The 26113-nt window shown below is 40.9% G+C and overlaps 1 protein-coding gene across 9 annotated transcripts in view; it reads left to right on the plus strand.

The window, feature by feature from the left end:
• Positions 1-4954: 4954 nt before the first annotated feature.
• Positions 4955-26113, plus strand: part of LOC110521733 (receptor-type tyrosine-protein phosphatase F) — a 338288-nt gene continuing 317129 nt past the window's right edge. For 3 of the 9 annotated variants that reach the window (XM_036968461.1, XM_036968462.1, XM_036968463.1), the window contains exon 1: positions 4955-5416. The gene's annotated coding sequence lies outside the window, so the exon portion shown is untranslated. The remainder of the gene's footprint in view (positions 5417-26113) is intronic. The other 6 variants (XM_036968464.1, XM_036968465.1, XM_036968467.1 and 3 more) reach the window with 2 other exon arrangements.

The raw sequence follows: 26113 nt of genomic DNA on the forward strand, positions 1-26113 counted from the left end.
AACAAAGAATACTAAGGTCAGGGCGTGACACCTGTGATAATTGTCTATAATGCCTGCTACAATAAGTTATTATTAGTGAATGTGCTTTATGCATGGTTCTGTTCAAATTTGTAACAAAAAGGCCCTTTTCACATTCAGAAGTGAAAGCCAGATCTGTGATTATTGCGAAAAAGCAGGTTAAACTATTTTGACAAAATATTTAAATTATTATTGGGGCTTATATTTAGCCTAATTTCACACACCCAGAATTCATTATATTATTGCTGACTGTTTGAAATGCATTGTAACCAAAATTTTTCAACATCTTATTTTGAGAAATATATATATATATATATATATATATATATATATATATATATATATATATTGTGAATCGCCCATAAATGTGAAAGAAATCGAGATGTGATTTTTAGGCCCTATCGCCCAGCCCTATTCCACACTCACTTTACGGTAATCAAAATTACAAAAACATTTCATAATTTTGTCTGATACTCATGGATGTGTTTGCTAGTCTTCTCAATGAAAAAATTGTTAAAGTAGTTGGCAATATCAGTGGGTTTTGGGATGAATGAGCCATCTGATTTAATGAACGATGGAGCTGAGTTTGCCTTTTTGCCCAAAATGTCATTTAAAGTGCTCCAAACCTTTTGTTCAGTTTAGTCACCTGATTTCTCAATTTACAATGCTGTGCAGCCAGACTTATTCCTAAATTCCCCTTTACCATAGGAATTACTACAAAACCTCTTGTATGACCTCTTATACACTATATTAGGCCCATCCTTTGGAACTTTGGTTTTCCTAGATATGGCTACTTTATTATGATCACTACATTCTCTCACAGGTAGACATGACAGTGATATTTATGTTCAAACTGATAGTGCAGGGTGAACTGCACACAGTGGGCTTCCTACTAGGGCAAATCTTCTCAGTGCTAACAGCATAACTCAGGTTCAAAAGCGTATAATTACTGCTGACAATAGCTGTAGGATTGACAGAGGTATTTAGGGGAGTTAGAGGGACATAAATTAGGTTACTTATATTATGACTGCCAACACCCCTGGGACAATGTACATTTGCAGCAGCAATATGACAATTCAGCGACACAATGGCAGGGATTATTTGATCAGGGCTTGGGTCACTGATAAGTCATTGTCTCAATGCAGCCTTGAAATGCATGGACAGGGTCCAGGAACCAAGATGATTTGGATGGACTCCTTCCAGGACAAGAGCATCGGACAAGAGCCGCTGCTAAATGACCAAAATGTTCATGTAAAAATGTAAACTTGCAAAGAACACTGGGTAATATGTCACTGGGTAATTACAGTAATATGATGTAATTATATTTGGTACTGTAATTAGATTACAGTAACTGGCTTGGTAAAATTTTGGTACCATAAATGGATTACAGTAGCTGTACTGTAACAGAAATTACAGTAACTTACTGACCAATTGCTGCCAGTAAGTTAAAGTACAATTTTAAGGGAATGTTTTACAGTGCAGTCTAAATTTTTTTTTCTGTGCTCAGTTGAGGCACTATTTATAAGTAATCACTACCAATTTCAAGTAAACAAATGAATGCATTCTGTTTAGTTTGGCTTGACTGAGACACATACGTGGACTCTACAGGCTGCTGTAACAGGTTGTAAGTGGACAGCCAGAGAGGTTGATTCTGTGTTTAGTTGAAGCACCGCTCAGTCATAAGCAATCAGTACCATGCTCAAGAAAACATTCTCACTAGCTCCTTCAACTCAAGACAATACGCTTTGGATAAAAGTTTGCAGCATTAACTCACTTTTTCATTATTTTTCATATACATTTTGTTTCATGCTTTCTTCTTGGTGACTTGCCATTTAAGGGGCATTAGATTGTTCCCTCTGAAGAACCGGTTAAGGGTCAGACTTACCAATAAATCTAACTGCCGATAGGTACTTAACTACCGACAGACACTGTGGCAGAGGTGCTAATTTTTTGTTGTTCTCGTAAAACTGTTCTATCGCCGATTTAGTTTGTTTAAATCCTACAGGCCACCAGGTGGGAGTAGCTTGTTCGGCTTGTGCCTGCTGTAGCTAATGTAAGCTAACTAGCAAGATGACGGTAATGTTGTTGCTAGTTAGCCAGAATTTGAAGCAATCCCTTGTTGATACTAACCAGATGGCCACAACTAGATAACTAGCGTAATTAAATCACAATGGATCCATTTTTTAAACGAACCAGCTGCCAGTTAGCTGTCAAGTAGCTAGCAAGCTCTGTTATGCTAATCAACAATGCTTACCATTTTGCTAACATTAGCTTGCAAGCAAACTGGCACTGGCAATATGGGATAATGGAGAGTGAATTGCATTATTTCTTCATCATCTTGCTAGATAGCTAGCTTGGTAAAGCATTTAGTGTTCTCTGTATTGTGCTGCATTTACCACCCCATTCTTTTCATATGAAGTGTACACTACATGACCAAAAGTATGTGGACACCTGCTTGTTAAACATCTCGTTCCAAAATCATGGGCATTGGTATGAAGTTCATCTCCCCTTCGCTGCTATAACAGCCTCCACTCTTCTGGAAAGGATTTCCACAAGAGCATTAGTGAGGTCGGGCACTGATGTTGGGCAGTTAGGCCTGGCTCGCAGTCGGTGTTCCAATTCATCCCAAAGGTGTTCGATGGGTTTGAGGTCAGGGCTCTATGTAGGCCAGTCAAGTTCTTCCACACCAATCTCGACAAACCATTTCTGTATGGACCTCGCTTTGTGCACAGGGGCATTGTCATGCAGGAAAGGGCCTTCCCCAAACTGTTTGCTCAAAGTTGGATTCACAGAATCGTCTGAAATGTCACTGTATGCTGTATCGTTAAGATTTCCTTTCACTAGAACTAAGGGGCTTAGCCCAAACCATGAAAAACAGCCACAGACCATTATTCCTCCTCCACCAAACTTGACAGTTGGCACTATGCATATCGTCAGGTAGTGTCCGTCGAGCTGCCAGATGATTAAGCGTGATTCATCACTCCAGAGAATGTGTTCCCACTGCTCCAGAGTCAAATGGAGGTGAGTTTACACCACTCCAGCCGACGCTTGGCATTGCACATTGATAATTTTAATCTTGTGTGTGGATTCTCGGTCATGGAAACCCATTTCATGAAGCTCCTGGCAAACAGCCTGCGCTGCCTTGCTTCCAGAGGCAGTTTTGAACTCAGTATTGAGTGTTGCAACCAAAGAAAGACCATTTTTACGTGCTTTAGCACTAGGCGGTCACATTCATTGAGCTTGTGTCGCCTACCACTTCATCACTGAGCCGTTGTTGCTGCTAGATGTTTCCACTTCACAAAAACAGCACTTACAGTTGACCGGGGCAGTTCTAGCAGGGCAGAAATTTGATGAACTTGTTGGAAAGGTGGCATCCTATGACAGTGCCATGTTGAAAGTCACTGAGCTTTCAGTAAGGCCATTCTATTGCCAATTTTTCCTATGGAGATTGCATGGCTGTGTGCTCGAGTGTATACACCTGTCAGCAACGGGTGTGGCAGAAATAGCCAAGTCCACTTATTTGAATGGGTTTCCACATACTTTTGTATATAGTGTATGTGACTGCCTACAGTAGCTAGCTAACTTATGAGCAGGTGTTCATTATCAAACGGAACCTAACAAAACAAATACTTATTCAAGCACAAAACGCCTTAGCTAGATGTAAAGACTTGTTCTAGAAAAGAAAGCTCTATTCTGCACATGGTTGGCAGGTCTAGCTACATTTTCCAGTTAAATTACCACTCAAAACTCACCCACAAGTCCTTAAAACTAGCTCAACATTTGTTGGTTGCAACAAGTGGTCTTGCCACATTTATCCAATAGGAGTCTCCATAATGGAAATCAAAATACACTGGTACAATTGCATTACCTTGTTCTCTGCATTCTTTGTTATTGGTTTATGACACCAAATGATTTAATCTGAACTATAGAATGATTAATAGTTAATGGCTAAGATTATTATTTTTGGTTCAGAAAACATTATTGTGAAATGGTGTTAACACAATGTTAAACATTGTAATAGTGTTTAATACAAGTCACATTGCTATTTCTTTTTTGTACTTTCAACTGGAGTATAAAAATCGAAATGCCCCAACAGTTTGCTTTATTGGCATCTTTAATTTAATAAAAATTTAAATTAATGTATTTGCTCCAGCCGGATATCTCAGTCATCCATCCCTCGGAGCAAGGTGGAAAGGAAAGAGTGAGAGGAGATCCATCATGAGTCAGTCAAGAGTTTTATTCTAATAGTAGGGGGTGGAGTACACCAGGAAAAGGAACCTCTTTTTCCATTTTTCTTGTCAATTCTGTAGGCTCCCCCACATGGAGGTTCGTGCTCTCTGATTGGCTCAAAGTCAAGACCTCAACCACTGAAGAGCATTGCGATTCTACAAGTAGACACGGAAGATTTGTCTGTACCAGGTTGGTACACTGTAGGGAAGTATTTTGTTCTAGCAAGAGGGAATGGCCTCCTGCTGTGCTAACGACCTACCGTAGTCAGATTTCTCTGTGTCTGTACCATTATTTGAATGGTCTTTACTGTAGCTCTATTCTATTTTTTCAGACAGGTTGAGTTTAAACTGAAAATCAATGAGTGTTCTTTTTAAACTCCTTCACCTCACAAACAGGATTAGCGTTCCAGCTGGTTAGAGAGAGTCAGTCTGCATGTTTTCAGGCAAATAACGACTTCTACATACTCAAGACATGCTTTGCTAAACCCCAATCCAACCCAACCCCTCTGTCTCTCTGTCTTCTCTTTTCTTCTCAGCCAATCAGTGGTAGGTTAGGTGGGAGAGAGTTGGAGGAGTCTGGTTGTACCTGTGTAAAATCAAACCTGCAACAAACCCTCCCATTGGCTCAGACCCCTGAAAACACCTCCCCCAAAACCCTGGCTTGAAACTCAACACCTGTGACATCACATTGTAGCATGGGCAGTGGCTTTGCTGGCCTGTTCAGAACTTTGTGGGTATTCATTGGAGAGTGTCCCAGGAGAGATTGAGCTCCAGTGACCCCAGCAAGGCTCCCTACACCATTGGTAGGATTCAGTGGAATCTTTACAGACGGTGGCCATTTCACACAGCATAGTAAGGAGAGGGCCAGGCAGCTCGAGGCAAAGGAGTAAAGACACAACCAGAGTTAGACTACTTAGCAGCCAACCTGAAATGCTGCAACCTTCCTTCTTTCCCAGTTTCTTTCCCTCCACCTGTAGTGGCTAGTCCCCACCACCCTGGTCTCTCTCTCTCTCTGACTGCAGACTGACTGAGGTTTTGTGCTAAAGGACTAAAGGATATTGAGTAGAATCTTGTATGTATTTTTGAGGAATGACAGCAGTTTCAAAGACAAGTTTTATTTCCTGAGGAGTTTCCTTTATTGTGTATTTTTCATTTGGACATTGAAATGGGTAAGTGTGGCTCTTTACTGCATTTCGTTTTGTTGTTCTGAAAATGTATTACATAGCAGAAGTGGTCAAGTGCAAAGAATTTAAAGGAAAGTTGGTATTGGATGAATTTATATTTTGGTGATTAAAGCGATTCTCAGTTTTGTTATTTTATCTAGAGCCAGATCTGTCTGTCTGGTCTTGTTAGAATTGCAAATTCTGACTTCAACTGTTTCTGTCTGTTAACAAAGTAACCCCACTTGGTCAAAGTAAACACACATACATACACACAAAGCAGTCACAGAGCGTCGACTAAAGACTAGCGCCTCTAATAGTTGTCCTCTGGCCAATCTTTGCCCTGAGATACCTGTACTAAGTTGCCAAGTTGAGAGTTTGTGTGTGAGCATGTAGATTCAAGGGGCCTGTGTGTGTTCTCCACAAGTCCCCATCTCCCACGGTAATATTAGCATACTTCACCCAAAACCAGTATCTATACTATCCCTGTAGTTTTTTTAAATAACAACCTCAGTTTTAGAAAGGTATACTTGTTTCGCAACTTGGCGTTAATGCAGTAGATAAAGATTCAAGAGGTTAAATAAAGGAACTGTAATTCAACTTTTTATTGTGCCTGCCTGCTTGGGAAAATCTAAATATATTCTTCTGAAGATAAGGAATGAAAGCATTGTTTTTTGTGAATGTTCCGCATGAAAGATAGTGGCCTCAATGAGAACATTAATTTGTTTTCAAAAGGGATATACACTACCGTTCAGAAGTTTGGGGTCACTTAGAAATAGGAGCTAGCAAGAGGACAAGTACATTAGTGTCTAGTTTGAGAAACAGATGCCTCACAAGTCCTCAACTGGCAGCTTCATTAAATAGTACCCGCAAAACACCAGTCTCAATGTTACCAGTAAGGAGTTAACTCTGGGATGTTGGCCTTCTAGGCAGAGTTCCTCTGTCCATTGTCTGTGTTTTTCTGCCCATCTTAATCTTCTTTAAATCAGCACAACAGTTTTAAGATGTGCTAACATAATTGTAAAAGGGTTTTCTAATGAGCCTTTTTAAATGATGAACTTAGATTAGCTAACACAACGTGCCATTGGAACACAGATGTGATGGTTGCTGATAATGGGCCTCCGTACGCATATGTAGATATTCCATAAAAAATCTGCAGTTTCCATCTGCAATAGTCATTTACAACATTAACAATGTCTTCACTGTATTTCTGATCAATTTGATGTTATTTTAATGCACAAAAAATGAGCTTTTCTTTCAAAACAAGGACATTTCTAAGTGACCCCAAACTTTTTAAAGGTAGAGTAAGTAGTCAAATGATAAAGAAAATGGGCCAGTTTCTATGAACTGGTGAACCCGTTCTTCTTTCATTGATAATGCACTCCATCAGATAGACATGTATTTGGGTGAAAAGGTAGTTTCCCTGAACAAGCTGTCTCTTACTTTGTTCACCAGAAAACTGAGAGCTTCTCAAGGGAGAGATTGCATTTCAGCAGCTAGGCATACGGTTGTGTCCCAAATGGCACACTATTCCCTATGTAGTGAACATCTTTTGACAAGGGCCCATATGGAATAGGATGCAGGATATTGTAAGCAGGCTGATTCAACAATCCATCTCTACAGTCTGTTAGTCTTTTATTTAGAGAAGTCACCATTTACCTCTTGGTGGCCTATATGTTGCTTTACCTCACACTGGGGCCACTTCACAGCCAGCTAGCTCCTATTCAAAATGACACAGTCTGTATGTGTGTGCAGGTGACCCCTAGCTAACAGAGGAAAAATCTCTACGGGTCCATACAGGCAGGGAACAAATTCCAGTAGTGAGCAGTTCTGGACACAAATTGGTGCGCCTGGCACCTACTACCATACCCTGTTCAGCCCCTGAGCCCCCCGTCTGCCTGTTTCGTCAACCCTGGCCCCCAGCCCGATGCCATACAGCAGGAATCTGAGAGCAGGCTTTGCTGTGCTCACGGCAGGTTAATTGCATTGCAGATTCCTCCACTAATGTAGCTAATCCCTGTAAAACAACACATTTCACATTTGTGGAGGCTATGTTTGTGTTCTGGTCTGCAGGTTAGCATTTTTTCATCATGAATCTTGGTTCTGAATGCAGCTCTGCACAGTGGTCATTAAATCTGATTTTTAACACTAACCTGAACAATAATTTTAACCTCATGCTAACCCTAGTGCCTAACCCTTTCCTTTCTTCAGGATTGGTGGGTCACCTGCGGGACGGTTGAGCTAACATAGGCTAAAGCGATTAGCATGAGGTTGTAAGTAACAAGAACATTTCCCAGGACATAGACATATCTGATATTGTCAGAAAGCTTAAATTCTTGTTAATCTAACTGCACTGTCCAATTTACAGTAGCTATTACAGTGAAATAATGCCATGCTATTGTTTGAGGAGTGCACAATTTTTAACAATTTTGAACAAGTTATAAAAAAACAATTAGGCACATTTGGGCTGCCTTGATACAAAAATTCTAACAGAAATGTAATGGTTCATTGGATCAGACTAAAACTTTACCCATACACGGCTGCCATCTAGTGGCCAATATATACATTTCACCTGGCCTGGAATAATACATTATGGCCTTTCTCTTGCATTTCAAAGATGATGGTACAAGAAAAATACAAAGAAACAGTTTTTTTTTTGTATTATCTTTTACCAGATCTAATGTGTTATATTATCCTATATGTCACTTAGAGAGAGACACATTTATGGAAAGACACTCATGACTTACACACAAAGAATATACACGCACACAAAGACATCCAAGCAAGAAGGTACATGCACGCACAGACACAGGTTGTAGCCTGAGGTTTAAGTGTAACGGTTTACAATAGTTTGATGTGGATCAAACCAATGTTTCTCTGTAAAACTAGTAATTTGGTTTTCTTATGAAGGCAGTCTTTCTGTTTATGTCTCTGCTCTTTGAAGTGGGGATTCAAAGGCCTCTCCCTCCAACCATAAGCTTTTGAAGAAGATTTCAAAATAGATGGAATTTAATCACCATTTGATTATCAAGCCTTCGCTATTTATGATAGTGACTGTCTGTGGATTTGGAGTTTTGTTATTTGGAGTCCCAAATAACATCCAACACAAAAATTGTGTAGTGCTTCATAAATAGTGCACTACGCCGGGAATGCCATTTTCAAAAAGTGCATCTATAGCTTGTCTTGTCTGAAATGGGAGCCGCCCATCTGGCAGTTGGACACACCAATTAGGCTTGATCTGGCTCATGCTTGTCAAAGTATTTTATAAACCAGTGTTCATCCCCATTCTGAACCACAAAGTAGCCTATAAGGCAATGAACACGTGAGGCTATAGAGTGCCTGTATGAGCAGGGGCTCTTTTGTGGTCGAGGCTCTCTAAACTTTCTCAACTAATTTTCCTAAAAAAATATTTTCTCTCTCCCATGTCTTGACACTGTTATTGATATGGAGGTTTGTGTCAGTGTACTGGGAAGCCTCTCCAAGTCTCCCTTCTTCTTCATTTTCTCTTCCCGTCTATTGGCCACCTCAGGTAGCTCAGCAACAGGGGAAACCATGAAGTGTCTTTGAAATGGTATAAGGAGATGTGATGGTGAAGGCCCAACCTGGGGGTGTCCCCCCCAAATGACACCCCATTCCCTTTATAGTACACTACTTTTGACCAGAGCCCTATGGGCCTTGGTCAAAAGTAGTGCACTAAAAAGAGAGTAGGGGGCCATTTGGGACAAATTATAGGCTCCATCCAGAGAGCAACAGACAGGCTGAGGATTCCTGTCCAGACACGCCATGTGAATGCAGAGAGAGCTGGCTGTGTCCTAAGAGGAAACAGCCATACTCCATGTTATATGTTCACTTCACAAGCCTGGCAGTTAGTACAATGTAACAATAAAATTGAGGTACTGTATGGGGGATGGGTTCTTTAAGTATGTTTCATCATTAATGTACAGTACGCACAGTGGTTCTTCCTTTAAAAGTTTTGAGTTTATGCTGCGACCATTTGTGGTAGATGGTGGCAGATTGTGGTAAATTGTGTCATTCTGGAAACAATGGCTGACACTTAAAAAACGTGCCATAGAATTCTGCGGCACCCCGCAAGCTGTGTTGCAGTTCCCCACAACGTTTAAAGGAAGAACCACTGCATTTGTGTGATTCATCAATGATTCTTGTATGAGAAATGTCTGACACGTGTCGTGAAAACCTTCTCTGCCTTTTCTCACAGTTTATCAAACTATACATTTGGGCAATGCATTAAGGCTTATTAGGTTACATTTGACTATTATTCATAGCTAGCTAGTTACATTGAAGCAAAGCAGAATCATGTTGATATGCAGTGCCTTCAGGAAGTATTCATACACCTTAACTTATTCCACATTTAGTTGTGTTACAGCCTGAATTAAAAAATGAATTACATTTTTATATCACCCATCTACACAAAATACCCCATAGTGACAAAGTGGGAACATATTTTACATTTTTGCAATCTTATTGAAAATGAAATACAGAAATATCTAATTTACATCAGTGGAATTGAGTGAATGGAATGGTATCAAACCATTTCTTTTGGTGCGGGGGTGGTTATGTGTTTGATATAATTTAATATATTCCATTCCATTCATCTAAGAGCTTTGAACACCTGGATTGTACAGTATTTGTGACTCACCACCTGGATTTGGTCTTATGTAGCAACATTTGAAATTGTGTTTTTTACATTGGATAAAAGTAGAGACTACAAAATAGTATATCATACACTAAATATGAGGAACAATGGAAAAGTAATTCTGCTTTGAAAGTTGATAAACTTGTAAACTAACTTTTGAGAAAATGGCCTTTGAATGTCTACACCCCTTCAGCATCGTTCACACCCTCTTAAGCTTTTGCCCCACCCATCTCGTTTCGCTGTCGGAGCGTTCAGAGTGCACAGTTGACACTCTGGCCGATGATTTGTTTACCTCTCGATAACAATAAAACAGCCTAACCAGCTCTGCTGGCAACAATTTCATAACGCTTTTTGCCAATGTATGCTGACACCGGCCATATTCAATGGGTGTTGTACACTTTAGCTTAAGACATGTAGCTAGCTAGCTAGCTACATAAACAATGAACCTAGCTAGGTAAACAACGTGTAAGATTACACACTACGTAACATTAGCTAACGAGCCAGTCAGCAAACATTAGATAGTTCCAAATCATGTCGTTTCTACCGTGCATGAATCTGCTGGGAGCTAACCAAACAGGTTCAATGTTAGCTAGCTAATATTAGGCTCTAACTAGCAAAGCAAATGTCTCTGGGATATGAATAATATCTTCATAGACATAACGTTAGCTAGGGAGCCAGCCAGCTAACGTTAGCTAGCTAGCTAACAGTACACTTTAGCTTGAAATGAGACATTTAGAAATGTGTAATATCTGAAAATGGAGATAGCTAGAACAGCTTCATCATGCGTGATGGACGTGTCGACTTGTCACGGATGCCATGCCACAGTTGCCCTTAGTTTGAAAATGTAATCCAGGTGTTTTCTCCATCTCTTTAGCTATCAACATACCTACTCTGGATGGCTCTGACTTAGAATATGTGGACAACTACAAATAGCTAGGTGTCTGGCTAGACTGTAAACTCTCCTTCCAGACTCACATCAAATATCTCCAATCCAAAGTTATTAAATCTAGAATTGGCTTCCTATTTCGCAACAAAGCATCCTTCACTCATGCTGCCAAACATACCCTTGTAAAACTGACCATCCTACCAATCTTCGACTTCAGCGATGTCATTTACAAAATAGCCTCCTATACCCTACTCAATAAATTGGATGCAGTCTATCACAGTGCCATCTGTTTTGTCACCAAAGCCCCATATACTACCCACCACTGCGACCTGTATGCTCTCGTTGGCTGGCCATCGCTTCATACTCGTCTCCAAACCCACTGGCTCCAGGTCATCTACAAGACCCTGCTAGGTAAAGTCCCCCCTTATCTCAGCTCACTTGTCACCATAGCAGCACCCACCTGTAGCACGCGCTCCAGCAGGTATATCTCTCGGGTCACCGCCAAAACCAATTGTTCCTTTGGCAGCCTCTTCTTCCAGTTCTCTGCTGTCAATGACTGGAACGAACTACAAAAATCTCTGAAACTGGAAACACTTATCTCCCTCACTAGCTTTAAGCACCAGCTGTCAGAGCAGCTCACAGATTACTGCACCTGTACATAGCCCATCTATAATTTAGCCCAAACAACTACCTCTTTCCCTACTGTATTTATTTATTTATTTATATTGCTCCTATGCACCCCATAATTTCTATTTCTACTTTGCACATTCTTCCACTGCAAATCAACCATTCCAGTGTTTTACTTGCTATATTGTATTTACTTCTCCACCATGGCCTTTTTTAAAACTTTACCTCCCTTATCTCACCTCACTTTCTCACATTGTATATAGACTTATTTTTCTACTGTATTATTGACCGTATGTTTGTTTTACTCCATGTGTAACTCTGTGTTGCTGTATGTGTCGAACTGCTTTGCTTTATCTTGGCCAGGTTGCAATTGTAAATGAGAATTGTTCTCAACTTGCCTACCTAGTTAAATAAAGGTGAAATAAAAAAAATAAAAAAATCTTACTCTAATTCCACTGATTTCAAAACTCAACCCTTTAGAAAGTGGAGAACAACACACAGAAAGTGGAGAATAACACTTATGCAGCTCCACTACATGATACATTTTTAAAACAGCTGAGTTTGACAGGATTACCAAAACAGACTGACCAGCTCAAATAGACAGAAACCATCTATATGGCAAACCAATCCAAACTACTCTCTCTGCATGTCCAGCCCACTCATTAGTGGGAAGGTTGCTGACTTTTTCTGTGGCTTAACCAACAGGGCTTGTCATTTAACAATTGTATTCGTATTTACAGATGGCATACACGTAGGTTATTAAGGCACATGAAAGTTCAAATGTTACAGAAAACATTTCTGACCAAAAAACACATTTTGATTAAAAAAAACATTCAAATAGCTCTTCTGTGAAGTTGTGAATTACGACATATGCCTAGTTTCCTGAAATGGGGATCAGTGTCATTGTTGTCCACCCCCAGGACAGTTGAGCGAACATAGGCTAATGTGATTAGCATGAGGTTGTAAGTAACAAGAACATTTTCCAGGATATAGACATACCTGATACAGTGGCTTGCGAAACCATTCACCCCCTTGGCATTTTTCCTATTTTGTTGCCTTAACCTGGAATTAACATTTTTGATTTTGGGGGGTTTGTATCATTTGATTTACACAACATGCCAACCAATTTGAAGATGCAAGATATTTTTTATTGTGAAACAAACAAGAAATAAGCAGACACTTGAGCTTGCATAACTATTCACCCCCCCCCCCCCCCCCCCCCCCCAAAGTCAAACTTTTTAGAGCACCCTTTTGCAGCAATTACAGCTGCAAGTCTCTTGGGGTATGTCTCTATAAGCTGGGCACATCTAGCCACTGGGATTTTTACCCAATCTTCAAGAAAAAACTGCTCCAGCTCCTTCAAGTTGGATGGGTTCCGCTGGTGTACAGAAATCTTTAAGTCTTACCACAGATTCTCAATTGGATTGAGGTCTGAGCTTTGACTAGGCCATTCCAAGACATTTAGATGTTTTCCCTTAAACCACTCGAGTGTTTCTTTAGCAGTATGCTTAGGGTCATTGTCCTGCTGGAAGGTCAACCTCCATCCCAGTCTGAAATCTCTGGAAGACTGAAACAGAATTTCCCTCTATTTAGCACCATCCATCATTCCTTCAATTCTGACCAGCTTCCCAGTCCCTGCCGATGGAAAAACATCCCCACAGCATGATGCTGTGGATGGTGTTCTCGGGGTGATGGGAGGTGTTGGGTTTGTGCCAGACATAGCATTGTCCTTGATGGCCAAAAAGCTAAATTTAGTCTCATCTGACCAGTGTACCATCTTCCATATGTTTGGGGAGTCTCCCACATGCCTTTTGGCGAACACCAAACGCATTTGCTTATTTTTTTCTTCAAGCAATGTTTTTTTTCTGACCACTCTTCCGTAAAGCCCAGCTCTGTGGAGAATACGACTTAAAATGGTCCTATTGACAGATACTCCAATCTCCACTGTGGAGCTTTGCAGCTCCTTCAGTGTTATCTTTTGTCTCTTTGTTGCCTCTGATTAATGCCCTCCTTGCCTGGTCCGTGAGTTTTGGTGAGAGGCCCTCTTGGCAGGTTTGTTGTGGTGCAATATTCTTTCCCTTTTTAAATAATGGATTTAATGGAGCTCTGTGGGATGTTCAACGTTTCAGATATTGTTTTGTAACCCAACCTTGATCTGTACTTCTCCACAACTTTGTTTCTGACCTGTTTGGAGAGCGCCTTGGTCTTCATGGTGCCACTTGCTTGGTGGTGCCCCTTGCATAGTGGTGTTGCAGACTCAGGGGCCTCTCAGAACAGGTGTGTATATATACTGAGATCATGTGGCAGGTCATGTGACACTTAGATTGCACACAGGTGGACTTTATTTAACTAATTATGTGACTTCCGAAGATAATTGGTTCCACGAGATCTTATTTAGTGGCTTCATAGCCAAGGAGGTGACTTCATATGCAAAGGAGGTGACTTCATATTTTATTACATTCCAGGGTTAGATTGAACAGAGATGTAAGTGGTTCAGCTATGAAATCAACTGCCAGTTTAACAAATCAGGGATCAAGAAGTTCAGGACCTGCAGGTTTTCTCTGATCTAAGGATTTCAGGGCTTTATGTACCTCCTGCACTGAGAATGGCAAAAAGCTAAAGGTTTGACCAGCTCTAACCGGTTTATCCACACAGGGTTGTACAGACACAGAGACTACTCAAACAGCCTACCAGATGATACAAAGTGCTCATTGAAACAATTCAGCAGTTCAGTTTTGTAATATACAGCAAGAGTCCTTCGATACACATGACGGTAATTCATTGACATTACTGTTACCAGACATAGACTTAATAACCTTCAAAACTTTCTAGGGTCGTTCAGGTTATCAGTGGTAACATACATCAAATATTCCTGAGAAGAATACTTGTTTCGTGGGCTGCCTAAAAAGAAGCAAATCAGCATCAGAACATGATTTCCTTGCCTTAGCTCAGGCTAGATTATATTTGTGAATAATACAAGACAGCTTGTAACTCTGAAACTGCGAAATGGGGTGTGTTTGTTTACTATTTGGAAAAAAACATAATGAAAGAATTTCCAGGAATTTTCCAAATAGGAATAGACTCAATCTTTCTCCAGTCAAAATAAAACAAATCATGAAAGAAAGCCTGCTCATTAGAACTATTACAATTTCTCTTAAGAATAAAGTGTGGGATTGTCTTAGGAACCTTTGTATTTCTAACAGCAACAACAGCACAATGGTCACTTAAATCATAACAGAAAACACCAACCGCAGAATATTTATGTGGAACATTTGTCAATATCAAATCGATCAGGGTAGATTTCTCTGGACATTTGAGATTTGGGTGGGTGGGTGAGTTAACAACTGGGTAAGATTCATAGAATTACAATACATTTTAAAATCATCAGGCACAGACTTTAACCAACACCTACTGAGATCACCAATCAAGATCATTTCACTATAAAGAAGTTTAGACATAAGGTGCATCAGAGAAGAAAATGCATCATGAGAGCAGAGGGAGGTCTATAACAGCCAATCACAGTTACAGAGAGACCCTTTGAAACCTCAAGATTCAAAGCAAGAAATTCCAACTGTTTACAAATAGTTTCAGCCTTGCCACACTTACAAAGAATGTAGTCTTTAAATATATAGCCACACCCCCACCTTTCTATATACACCCCCACCCCCACTCAGTCAGTGCGATACACATTGGAACCATTTATACAAATATCCTTATCAAGAACAGACTTGCTGAGGTATCAGAAAACACAATTACATCAGCTTCAGTGGATTTAGGCTGCGTACATTTAAATGAAAAATGCCAAGACCAGATTTTAAATCAAAGGGGGTTTGGAGACATTGCATATTGGCGGCCAGAGTTACAGTATGTTTCACGTTACCTGATATCAACAAAAGAAGAATAACTTGGCGCCTCTGTTTAATAACCTTGAGCAGCTTCTCTTTTTTTAAGAGACCTACTGCAAGCAAATGCTACAAGTGAGTTATCCAGAAAATACAAGACAGTCATTTAAAACCATTAAACTTTGTAGTGACACATTCTTGCTGTTCTCACATCATGACACAAATGCAGTGAGTTACTGATAAAATTGAAAAGTAGCTAACAGTGTAGCATAGGAAGACAGATTGTGTCTTTGATCGGGAGAAGATGAGTGCTATGTCAAGATCGGGATCTGTCTCTTATGTCGGTAAAATGGAGAGTGGAGTGACGACTTGCACCCCCCCCCCCCTTGATTCCAGAGCCAGAGGTGACAGGGCCTGTCACCAGCCCGACACGACGCAGCAGCCACCTCTTTTCAGCCTGACATTGGGCCGAGGATGTTGTGTCAAAGCCGGCAACAAACAAGTAGTCACAGCCAATGCTGTCATCTGGTACCAAATAATTCATGTGTGTGTGAAGAAGAGGCGGCTCGTGGGAGGAGCTATAGGAGGACAGGCTCATTGTAATGGAATGGAATCATGTCTCTGTCAATAGCAAACACAGTCCTCATGGGTGGTACTGGTAACTCTAAATTTCACTCGAAAGACGCCCTGGGAATTATACAAATAAGGCTTAAAACCCTACAGTAGGGCAATTAAATTGTGATCCTGGAGGGCCGAAACAATTCTCATTTGGGATTTTTTTAATGGTTCTTCAAAGAACAATCACATTTATGGATCTTCAGAGACCCTAAAATGGTTCCCTATGGCAGGGGTGTCAAACTCATTCCATGGAGAGCCTAGTGTCTGCAGTTTTTTTTCCCTTTCAATTAAGACCTAGACAGCCAGGTGAAGAGAGTGCTTTACTAATTAGTGACCTTAATTTATCAATCAAGTACAAGTGTGGAGCAAAAACCTGCAGACACTCAGCCCTCTGTGGCATGAGTATGACACTTGCCCTATAGCATCACTCTCAAAAACCTTATTTGGTTCCAACTTGCACCTTTATGTTTAAGACTGTGGGAAAGTCCTAAATGTAGTGAGAGGTTGGCAGTTAAGGGAAGGCTTCCTCTTTCTTCTCCTTTGACTCCTCTTTCAACCGTGTCTCTTTCTCTCTCCCTCTTTCCTTGCCTAGTTAAATAAAGGTGAAATAAAAAAATAAATCCCTGCAGTGTGAGAGGAGCAGCAGCAGTGATATCATGACAGACATCCTAACCTGGACAGCCTGACTGCCTGGCAGGGAGGCAGGGATGATACAGGCCTATCTCCCCCACCACTCTCCAGCAGATACATTATACTTTTAACACAGCCAGTCAGGCAGGCAGGAAGGGAAGCAGGCAGGATACAGACCCTCACACTGTACCACAGATACAATATCCTTACAGTCAGAGATGTTTGTTGTCTGGATTTCTCTGGCCCTGAATGTGGAATGAAGGATGGTTATGCTATAGCTTGTGATTATAGTAGAGGCTCTTCAAAGACATAGAGCAGCTAATTGCTGACTGTTGTCACCAGACATTTTAATAGAAACCATCTTGAGGGTCCTCCTCTTTCTGTAAATAAGTCATATCTGTGTCCCAAATCCCACCCTATTTTTCTATATAGTGCAATACTTTTTACCTGAGGCCTTTGGGCCCTGGTCAAAAGTAGTGAACAAAATAGGGAATAGGTTGCAGATATGACTTAATTACAGAGAGGAGAGGACCCTCAAGATGGTTTCTATTAAAATGTCTGTTGACAACAATCAGCAATTAGCAGCTCAATGTCTTTGAAGAGCCTGCAGTATAATCTCAAGCTATAACATAATTCTCCTTCATGCCATGGTGGAAAGGCTTCCCAATAACAATATAGAGGTCCTCATCATGAGAAAATCAAACAAACTGCATAATTACAATCCAAGCAGAGGAATTGGTCTTGATGCACATAGTTTGAAGACATTGGTTTGAAGACATCGATGCGGATGTGATTTTACTCAGGAAAGCCATGCAAACTGTTGGAGATCTACGCCAGCCTCACTACTACTCCCTGCACATACTATAGGGCAGCCACCCAGTGTCAGGATGGATTAACCAAGAGAGAGAGGAGAAATAGAGAAAGAGAGCAGGGAGGGGTGTGGGTCTCAAATCCACTCCTGTAGAGCTTAATAGTAGTGCTCTCTCTCTGTGCTACAGCATGCTCATGAGCTCCTCAATACTAGCCCCTGCCATCACTATGAGCAGGGTTGGAGAGTAACAGATTACATGTAATCTGTTATATGTAAGGGATTACAAAAAAACGAACTGTAATCCATTTCGTTACCAGCAAAAATATTGTAATCATAATATAGATACTTTCGAAAAACTAGATGATAACTTCCAGGATTACTTTGAAATTCAGAAAGGATATTAGCGAAAACAAATCTTTGAAGCTTCTCTGTTGAATCAATAACATTCAAATCAGCATTGGAAAAAGGCGCAAGTTTAAATTTGTTCAACGAAAGCGAGTCTGACCAAAATTCAGAGACCACTATTCTGTGTTTGGTGGATCGTGGGAAAAGAGCAGGAATAGGCTTTTGTAGGCTACAGTCCAAGCTATATCTTACAATGGTGCGACTGCATCCAAAGATAATGTAGTGAGGTGCGTACTGGCGGCAGAGAAGTCAGGCGCAGGAGGGCGAAAACTGATTTAAAACGCTGTCGTTTAATATCCATAAACCACCGTCAACAGAACAATACAATAAATGAGTCAAACAAAACCAGGTAAATACCACCATACCGTGCATAAGCACGACAAGAAACAATTACCGACAAGGACAAACAGAGGGTTAAATGCACAACATGTGATTGATGGAATTGGAACCAGGTGTGATGGAAGACTTGACAAAACCAATGGAAAATGAAAAGTGGATCAGCGATGGCTAGAAGTTCGGTGACTTCAACCGCCGAACGCCGCCCGAACAAGGAGAGGGACCAACTTCGGCGGAAGTCGTGACAGATAATCCAATTTACAAATGCTTGGAAGTAAGTATGACAGCAGTGGTGTAGTCTATGGCGATACAGATTTAATTTATTATTGCTATCTACAGTGCCTTGCAAAATAATTAATCCCCTTTGCGTTTTTCCTATTTTGTTGCATTACCACCTATAATTTAAATATATTTTATTTGGATATCATGTAATGGACATACACAAAGTAGTCCAAATTGGTGAAGTGAAATGAAAAAAAGAACTTGTTTAAAAAAAATAGAAAAAAATGGAAAGGTGGTGCGTGGATATGTATTCAACTCCTTTGCTATGAAGCCCTTAAGTAAGATCTGGTGCAACCAATTACCTTCAGAAGTCACATAATTAGTGAGATAAAGTCCACGTGTGCAATCTAAGTGTCACATGATCTGTCACATGATCTCAGTATATATACAGCTGTTCTGAAAGGCCCCAAAGTCTGCAACACCACTAAGCAAGGGGTACCATCAAGCAAGCGGCACCATGAATACCAAGGCGCTCTCCAAACAGGAGACAAAGTTGTGGAGAAGTACAGATCAGGGTTGGGTTATAAAAAAATATCTGACACTTTGAATATCCCACGGAGCACCATTAAATCCATTACTAAAAAAATTTAAAGATAATGGCAACACAACAAATCTGCCAAGAGTGGGCCTCCCACCAAAACTCACGGACCAGGCAAGGAGGGTATTAATCAGAGAGGCAACAAAGATACCATATATAACCCTGAAGGAGATGCAAAGCTCCAGAGTGGAGATTGGAGTATCTGTCCATTGGACCACTTCAAGCCGAACACTCCACAAAGCTGGGCTTTATGGAAGAGTGGCAAGAAAAAAAGCCATTGCTTGAAGAAAAAAACCAAGCAAACACGTTTGGTGTTCGCCAAAAGACATGTGAAAGACTCCCCAAACATATGGAAGAAGGTACTCTGGTCAGATGAGACTAGAATTGCGCTTTTGGCCTTCATGGAAAACGCTATGTCTGGCGAAAACCCAAACCCTCTCATCATCCCCGGGAACACCATCAGTGAAGCATGGTGTTGGCAGCATCATGTTGTGGGGATGTTTTTCATCAGCAGGGACTGGGAAATTGGTCAGAATTGAAGGAATGATGGATGACGCTAAATACAGGGAAATTCTGTTTCAGTCTTCCAGAGATTTGAGACTGGGATGGAGGTTGACCTTCCAGCAGGACAATGACCCTTAGCATACTGCTAAAGCAACACTTGAGTGGTTTAAGAGGAAATGTCTTGGAATGGCCTAATCAAAGCCCAGACCTCAATCCAATTGAGAATCTGTGGTATGACTTAAATATTGCTGTACACCAGTGGAACCCATCCAACTTGAAGGAGTTGGAGCAGTTTTGCCTTGAAGAATGGGCAAAAATCCCAGTTGCTAGATGTGCCAAGCTTATAGCGACATACCCCAAGAGCCTTGCAGCTGTAATTGCTGCGATAGGTGGCTCTACAAAGTATTGGCTTTGGGGGGGTGAACAGTTTTGCACACTCAAGTTTTCATTTTTTTGTCTTATTTCTTGTTTGTTTCACGATAAAAAATATTTTGCATCTTCAAAGTGGTAGGCATGTTGTGTACATCAAATGATACAACCCTCCCAAAAATCTATTTAAATTCCAGGTTGTAAGGCAACAGAATAAGAAAAATGCCAAGGGGGTGAATACTTTCGCAAGCCACTGTACATAACCAACCCATGAAGTAAAATGTAAAATCCATAAACAGTTGAAGTCAGAAGTTTACATACACTTACGTTGGAGTCATTAAATCTCATTTTTCAACCACTCCACAAATTTCTTGTTCTTGGCAAGTCGGTTAGGACATCTACTTTGTGCATGACACAAGAAATGTTTCCAACAATTGCTTACAGACAGATTATTTCACTGTATCAGATTAAAATCACTGTATCACAATTCTAGTGGGTCAGAAGTTTACATACACTAAGTTGACTGTGCCTTTAAACAACTTGGAAAATTCCAGAAAATTATGTAATGGCATTAGAAGCTTCTGATAGGCTAATTGACATCATTTGAGTCAATTGGATGTGTACCTGTATTTCAAGGCCTACCATCAAATTCAGTGCCTCTTTGATTGACATCATGGGAAAATCAAAATAAATTATACAATACCTCAGAAAAAAATAGTAGAATTCCACAAGTCGGGTTCATCCTTGGGAGCAATTTCAAAACGCATGAAGGTATCACATTCATCTTTACAAACAATAGTATCCAAGTACAAACACCATGGGACCACGCAGCCGTCATACTGCTCAGGAAGGCGATGTGTTCTGTCTCCTAGAGATGAACATACTTTTGTGCGAAAAGGGCAAATCAATCCCAGAACAACAGCAAAGGACCTTGTGAAGATGCTGAAACAGGTACAAAAGTATCTATATCCACAGTAAAATGAGTCCTATATCGACATAACCTGAATGGCAAGGAAGCTCAGCTCAGCAAGGAAGAAGCCACAAAGATCATACTTTTTGGAGGAAGGTTCTCTGGTCTGATGAACAAAAATAGAACTGTTTGGCCATAATGACCATAGTTATTTTTGGAAGAAAAAGGGGGAGGCTTGCAAGCTGAAGAACACCATCCCAACCGTGAAGCACGGGGGTCGCAGCATCATGTTGGTGGGGTGCTTTGCTGCAGGAGGGACTGGTGCACTTCACACAATTGATGGCTTCATGAGGGCTCAATATTGAAGCAACATCTCAAGACATCAGTCAGGGAGTTAAAGCTTGTTTGCAAATGGGTCTTCCAAATGGAAAATGACCCCAAGCATACTTCCAAAGTTGTGGCAAAAGGACAACAACGTCAAGGTATTGGAGTGGCCATCACAAAGCCCTGACCTCAATCCTATTGAAGATTTGTGTGCAGAACTGAAAAAGCATGTGCGAGCAAGGAGGCCTACATATCTGACCCATTCACACCTGCTCTGCCAGGAGAAATGGGCTAAAATTCTCCCAACTTATTGTGGGAAGCGTGTAGAAGGCTACCCGAAACGTTTGACCTAAGTTAAACAATTTAAATGCTACCAAATACTAATTGAGTGTATGTAAACTTCTGGCCCACTGGGAATGTGATGAAATAAATATAAGCTGAAATAAATAATTCTCTCTACTATTATTCTGACATTTTACATTCTTAAAATAAAGTGGCGATCCTAACTGACCTAAGACAGGGAATTTTTACTAGGATCAAATGTAAGGAATTGTGAAAAACTGAGTTTAAATGTATTCGGCTAAGGTGTATCTAAACTTCCGACTTCAACTGTATGGCCAACTTTGTAAACTTTACCATTGATTTATCCTGCAATAGATGTTATTCAAATGGTAACATACATTTTTGTCTTCTTCTAACTCCTCTTAAACGGAAAGTCATCTAAAAGTAATTGAATGTATTCAGATTATGTTACTAAATTAGGGTAATCCAAAAGTTACATTACTGATTACAATTTTAGTGAGGTAACCAGTAACTGTAAATGACTACATTTAGAAAGTAACACACCCAAGCCTGCATATGAAAGTCCATTCTGTGGCTTCATGTGCCTCTGTCAGAGCCTAAAATCCCACAACCTTAGTGTCTTGTTAAGAGCTATGATTTATTAGGTCTTAGCCTGCACATTCACCACTCTGCTTCAAAGTCCAGAGAGATAAAAGTAGAACAGAGTGTGAAGCCATTATTAAAAATGCATCAAAGATGATGTGGGCCAGTACTGTCTGAGGCTTTGAGTAGTACACCATGCTAGTAGCTGGATAAGGAAACATATGTTACTATGTTACTGCACTGCAGTGTAGAGCTGCTGCTGCATTGAGCAGATCTTAAATTTGCCATTCAATCTAACTAACTGAGCCGGAGAGGTTGGCTGATGTTTTACATGCTCCGAACCAACTGTGATATTCTTTTATATATTTTTTTGCATTGTTTGTAACTCATTTTTTTAAACATTATTTTGTACATAATGTTGCTGCTACCGTCTCTTATGACCGTAAATAACTTTTGGACATCAGAACAGCGATTACTCACCATGAGCTGGAAGAAGATTTTTCCTTTAACGAGTCCGACGAGAAGGATATACTGCTTTCCCGGGAACAGGCTTAGGACCCTGGGACTAAACACTTCCCGCTACAGCTGAATCCTGGACTTGCTGACGAGCCACACCCAGGTGGTAAGGGTAGATAACAATACATCCACCACGTGGATCCTCAACACGGGGGCACTTCAGGGGAGCTTGCTTGGTCCCCTCCCGTACTCCCTGTTTACTCATGACTGCACAGCCAGTCGCGATTCCAACACCATCATTAAGTTTTCCAATGACACAACAGTGGTATGCCTGATCACTGACAACGATGAGACAGCCTATAGGGAGGAGGTCAGATACCTGGCTGTGTGGTGCCAGGACAACAACCTTTCACTCAACATGATCAAGACAAAGGAGATGTTTGTGGACTACAGGAAAAGGAGGACCGAGCATGCCCCCATTCTCATCTACGGGGCTGTAGTGGAGCAGGTTGAGAGCTTCAAGTTCCTTGGTGTCCACATCAACAACAAACTAACATGGTCCAAGCACACCAAGACAGTTGTGAAGAGGGCACAACAAAACCTATTCCCCCTCAGGAGACTGAAAATATTTGGCATGGGTCTTCAGATCCTTAACAGGTTCTACAGCTGGACCATTGGGAGACTCCTGGCTGGTTGCGTCACCGCCTGTTATGGAAACTGCTCGGCCTCTGATTGCAAGGCACTACAGAGAGTAGTGCGTACGGCCCAGTACATCACTGTGGCCAAGCTTCCTGCCATCCAGGACCTCTATACCAGGCGGTGTCAGAGGAAGGCCCTAAAAATTGTCAAAGACTCCAGCCACCCCAGTCATAGACTGTTCTTTCTGCTACCACATGGCAAGAGGCTTCTAAACAGCTTTAACCCCCAAGCCATAAGACTCCTGAACATCTAATCAAATGGCTACCCAGACTATTTGCACCCCCTCCCCCCCTTTTACGTTGATGCTACTTTCTGTTATTATCTATGCATAGTCACTTAATAACTATACCTACATGTACATATTACCTCGACCAACAGGTTTCCCAACACATCGACTCTGTACCAGTACCCCCTGTATATAGTCTCGCTATTGTTATTTTACTGCTGCTCTTTAAATATTTGTTACTTTTATTTCTTATTCTTTTTTTTCTTTTAATGCATTGTTGGTTAGGGCTTGTAAGTAAGCATTTCACTATAAGGTCTACATCTGTTGTATTCGGCGCATGTGACAAATAACATTTTATTTGATTTGATGTGTACTCCTGGAGGCCTATCCTGCCTCTCGCTCGCTCTCTAACATTGAAAATGTCTGACTGTTAAACAGCCTTATCAGACGGGATGGTTAAAGGCTGTTGAACACATGTACGTTGACGGGTGATTGGCACCAGAACAGCTCGGGGAGACCGACAGACACACGCTGTTGGACAGGTTTATAGTAGTTGGGTTCCAATTGCTGCAGGGGCTGCTGAGTAGAAAAGAACACTAGTCTGTTTGTCTTTGTCCCAAATGGCACCCTATTTCCTGCATAGTGTACTACTTTTGATGAGAGGGAATGATGTGCCATTTGGGACAAATTCTAGAACTCAAGTCATCAGCTAATCAGCTGCCTGCTGGAGCACAGAAACAGGAAGTGCCCTTCAGAAAGCATTGATACATTAACGGAATGCTATTAAAGTCTGTAGTCATCAATCACAAATCATATCAATCATTAGATTAATTCCACAGGTCTGAGATCATGACGTCCTAATCAATTACTGCGAATAATGAGCCCTCTCTGCCTAATTTATTCCCAGCACTTGCATTGCTCTCTAGCTCCGGAATTAAGGCAAATTTAGGTCAACACGAAAACCTCCAAAACATGGATTTTACAGCTATGAGATAAGGTACAAATGAAACGCTAGCAAGTGAAACGCTAACACATGAAGTACAATTTGGAAGCATTCAAGTTCTTAATCAAGATAGAGTAGACATTCTTTACTTGTTAAATACAATTCTGGATATCTGGACAATGAAGAAGTTCATTTGAAGACTAGTTTGGAAATAAGTCATGCATAAAACATTCATGTGTTATCCTCTGAGCTTTGTTATACTTTGAAACAAAATCAAATCAAAGTCAAAATCAAATAATCGTCTGCAGATTGTGAAGAATTGCCTGAAATTGTGTTACTACAATGACATCAGAAAAAGAAAAAAGCCTAGTAGTCTGTGTTTTGTCTTTGTCCTGTTTACACATAATACAGAAAAATAACCCATTTAACCCCAGGCCATGGATGCGTTGGAAATGGCACTCTATTCCCGACATAGTCCAAAGGGCTGTGGTCGAAAGTAGTGCACTACATAGATTATGGAGTGCTATTTCGGATGCACACTGAGTCAACAATTCTTTGTGGAGCTACAGAGCAGCACAGCAAGGCCTGGGACCAAATCAAGGAACATCGATGTCGTTTTGGGGCCACCTAAATTAGTGTATTAAATTATATTTCCAAAGGGAAGCAATTATAATGTACCAGGATTCAACAGTGCTAATGTCGCAGTTGCGAGCCACTCCAAAGAGAGAGATGGGTTTTAATCTGCAGTGTACCGCTGTGCAGGGAGACTGGGATAGATATGCAGGACCTAGCAGTGGCTAGGAGGACCACATCTCAAACAGGGCAGAGAGAGACTATAAAGGCTTCTGTTCCAAGGCTGATTTACATATGGCAACAGTCTGGCAGCATGAGATGGTTGAGTCAGAAAGCACAATGCACAGATTGTTTAGACAGAGTTGTTGGTGTGTGTTGTGAAATAAATATGTGAAAACATGTTCGTACTGGGAAACAAGATTGGAGTAGTATGTTTCTGGTGTGTATTGCAACACATGTACATATAAAGACATGTCTGTACTGCATGTCCCTACTGTACTGCAGTGCATGTGAAAATGAGATTGCCACAAACATAGCATGGAATGTATTCAAATTTAGTTTCACGCCAAGTGTCAAAATCTAATCCTATTCTGTCTCCTATGGTGATGTTGTAATTGGCAACAAAGGCTTTCAAAAACACATGGAATCTTCATCTTCATCATGCTGGATGTGTCACATCTTAATCTGTCCCCTATAAAGTGATAAGCCTTATATTTGGACCTAGTAAGGTGCATTGGCAACAAACAAAGTGCCAAACCCACCTTTTTGACTGGCCAGCTGTTAGTTCCATGGGCCAGGTAACGTGGCCTTTTAGGTGACATATCCTTCAACGACAGCTGGGCACTTGACTGGGTTAATAAACACTGTTAAATACAAACTCTGCTAATTCCCCTTGTCACTCAGGCTGTGGTTGGGCATAGCAGTGACATATCGGGGAAACGTGAAGGGTCACAGCACACACACATACATGGACACACACACACACACACACACACACACACACACACACACACACACACACACACACACACACACATGATCAATATAGTGTAATTGCAAAACCGCAATTCGGAGCATTTCTTGAGCTTTGCGTTTCTTGATATCAGGAAACGCCCATTGGTGCCTCCTATTGGTCAGTCCATTGATACTTGCCATTGTCAGTTCCGGTGTTATGAGACTGATGGGTTC

The sequence above is a fragment of the Oncorhynchus mykiss genome, chromosome 30 (genome assembly GCF_013265735.2).
Source record: "Oncorhynchus mykiss isolate Arlee chromosome 30, USDA_OmykA_1.1, whole genome shotgun sequence".
NCBI lineage: Eukaryota > Metazoa > Chordata > Actinopteri > Salmoniformes > Salmonidae > Oncorhynchus > Oncorhynchus mykiss.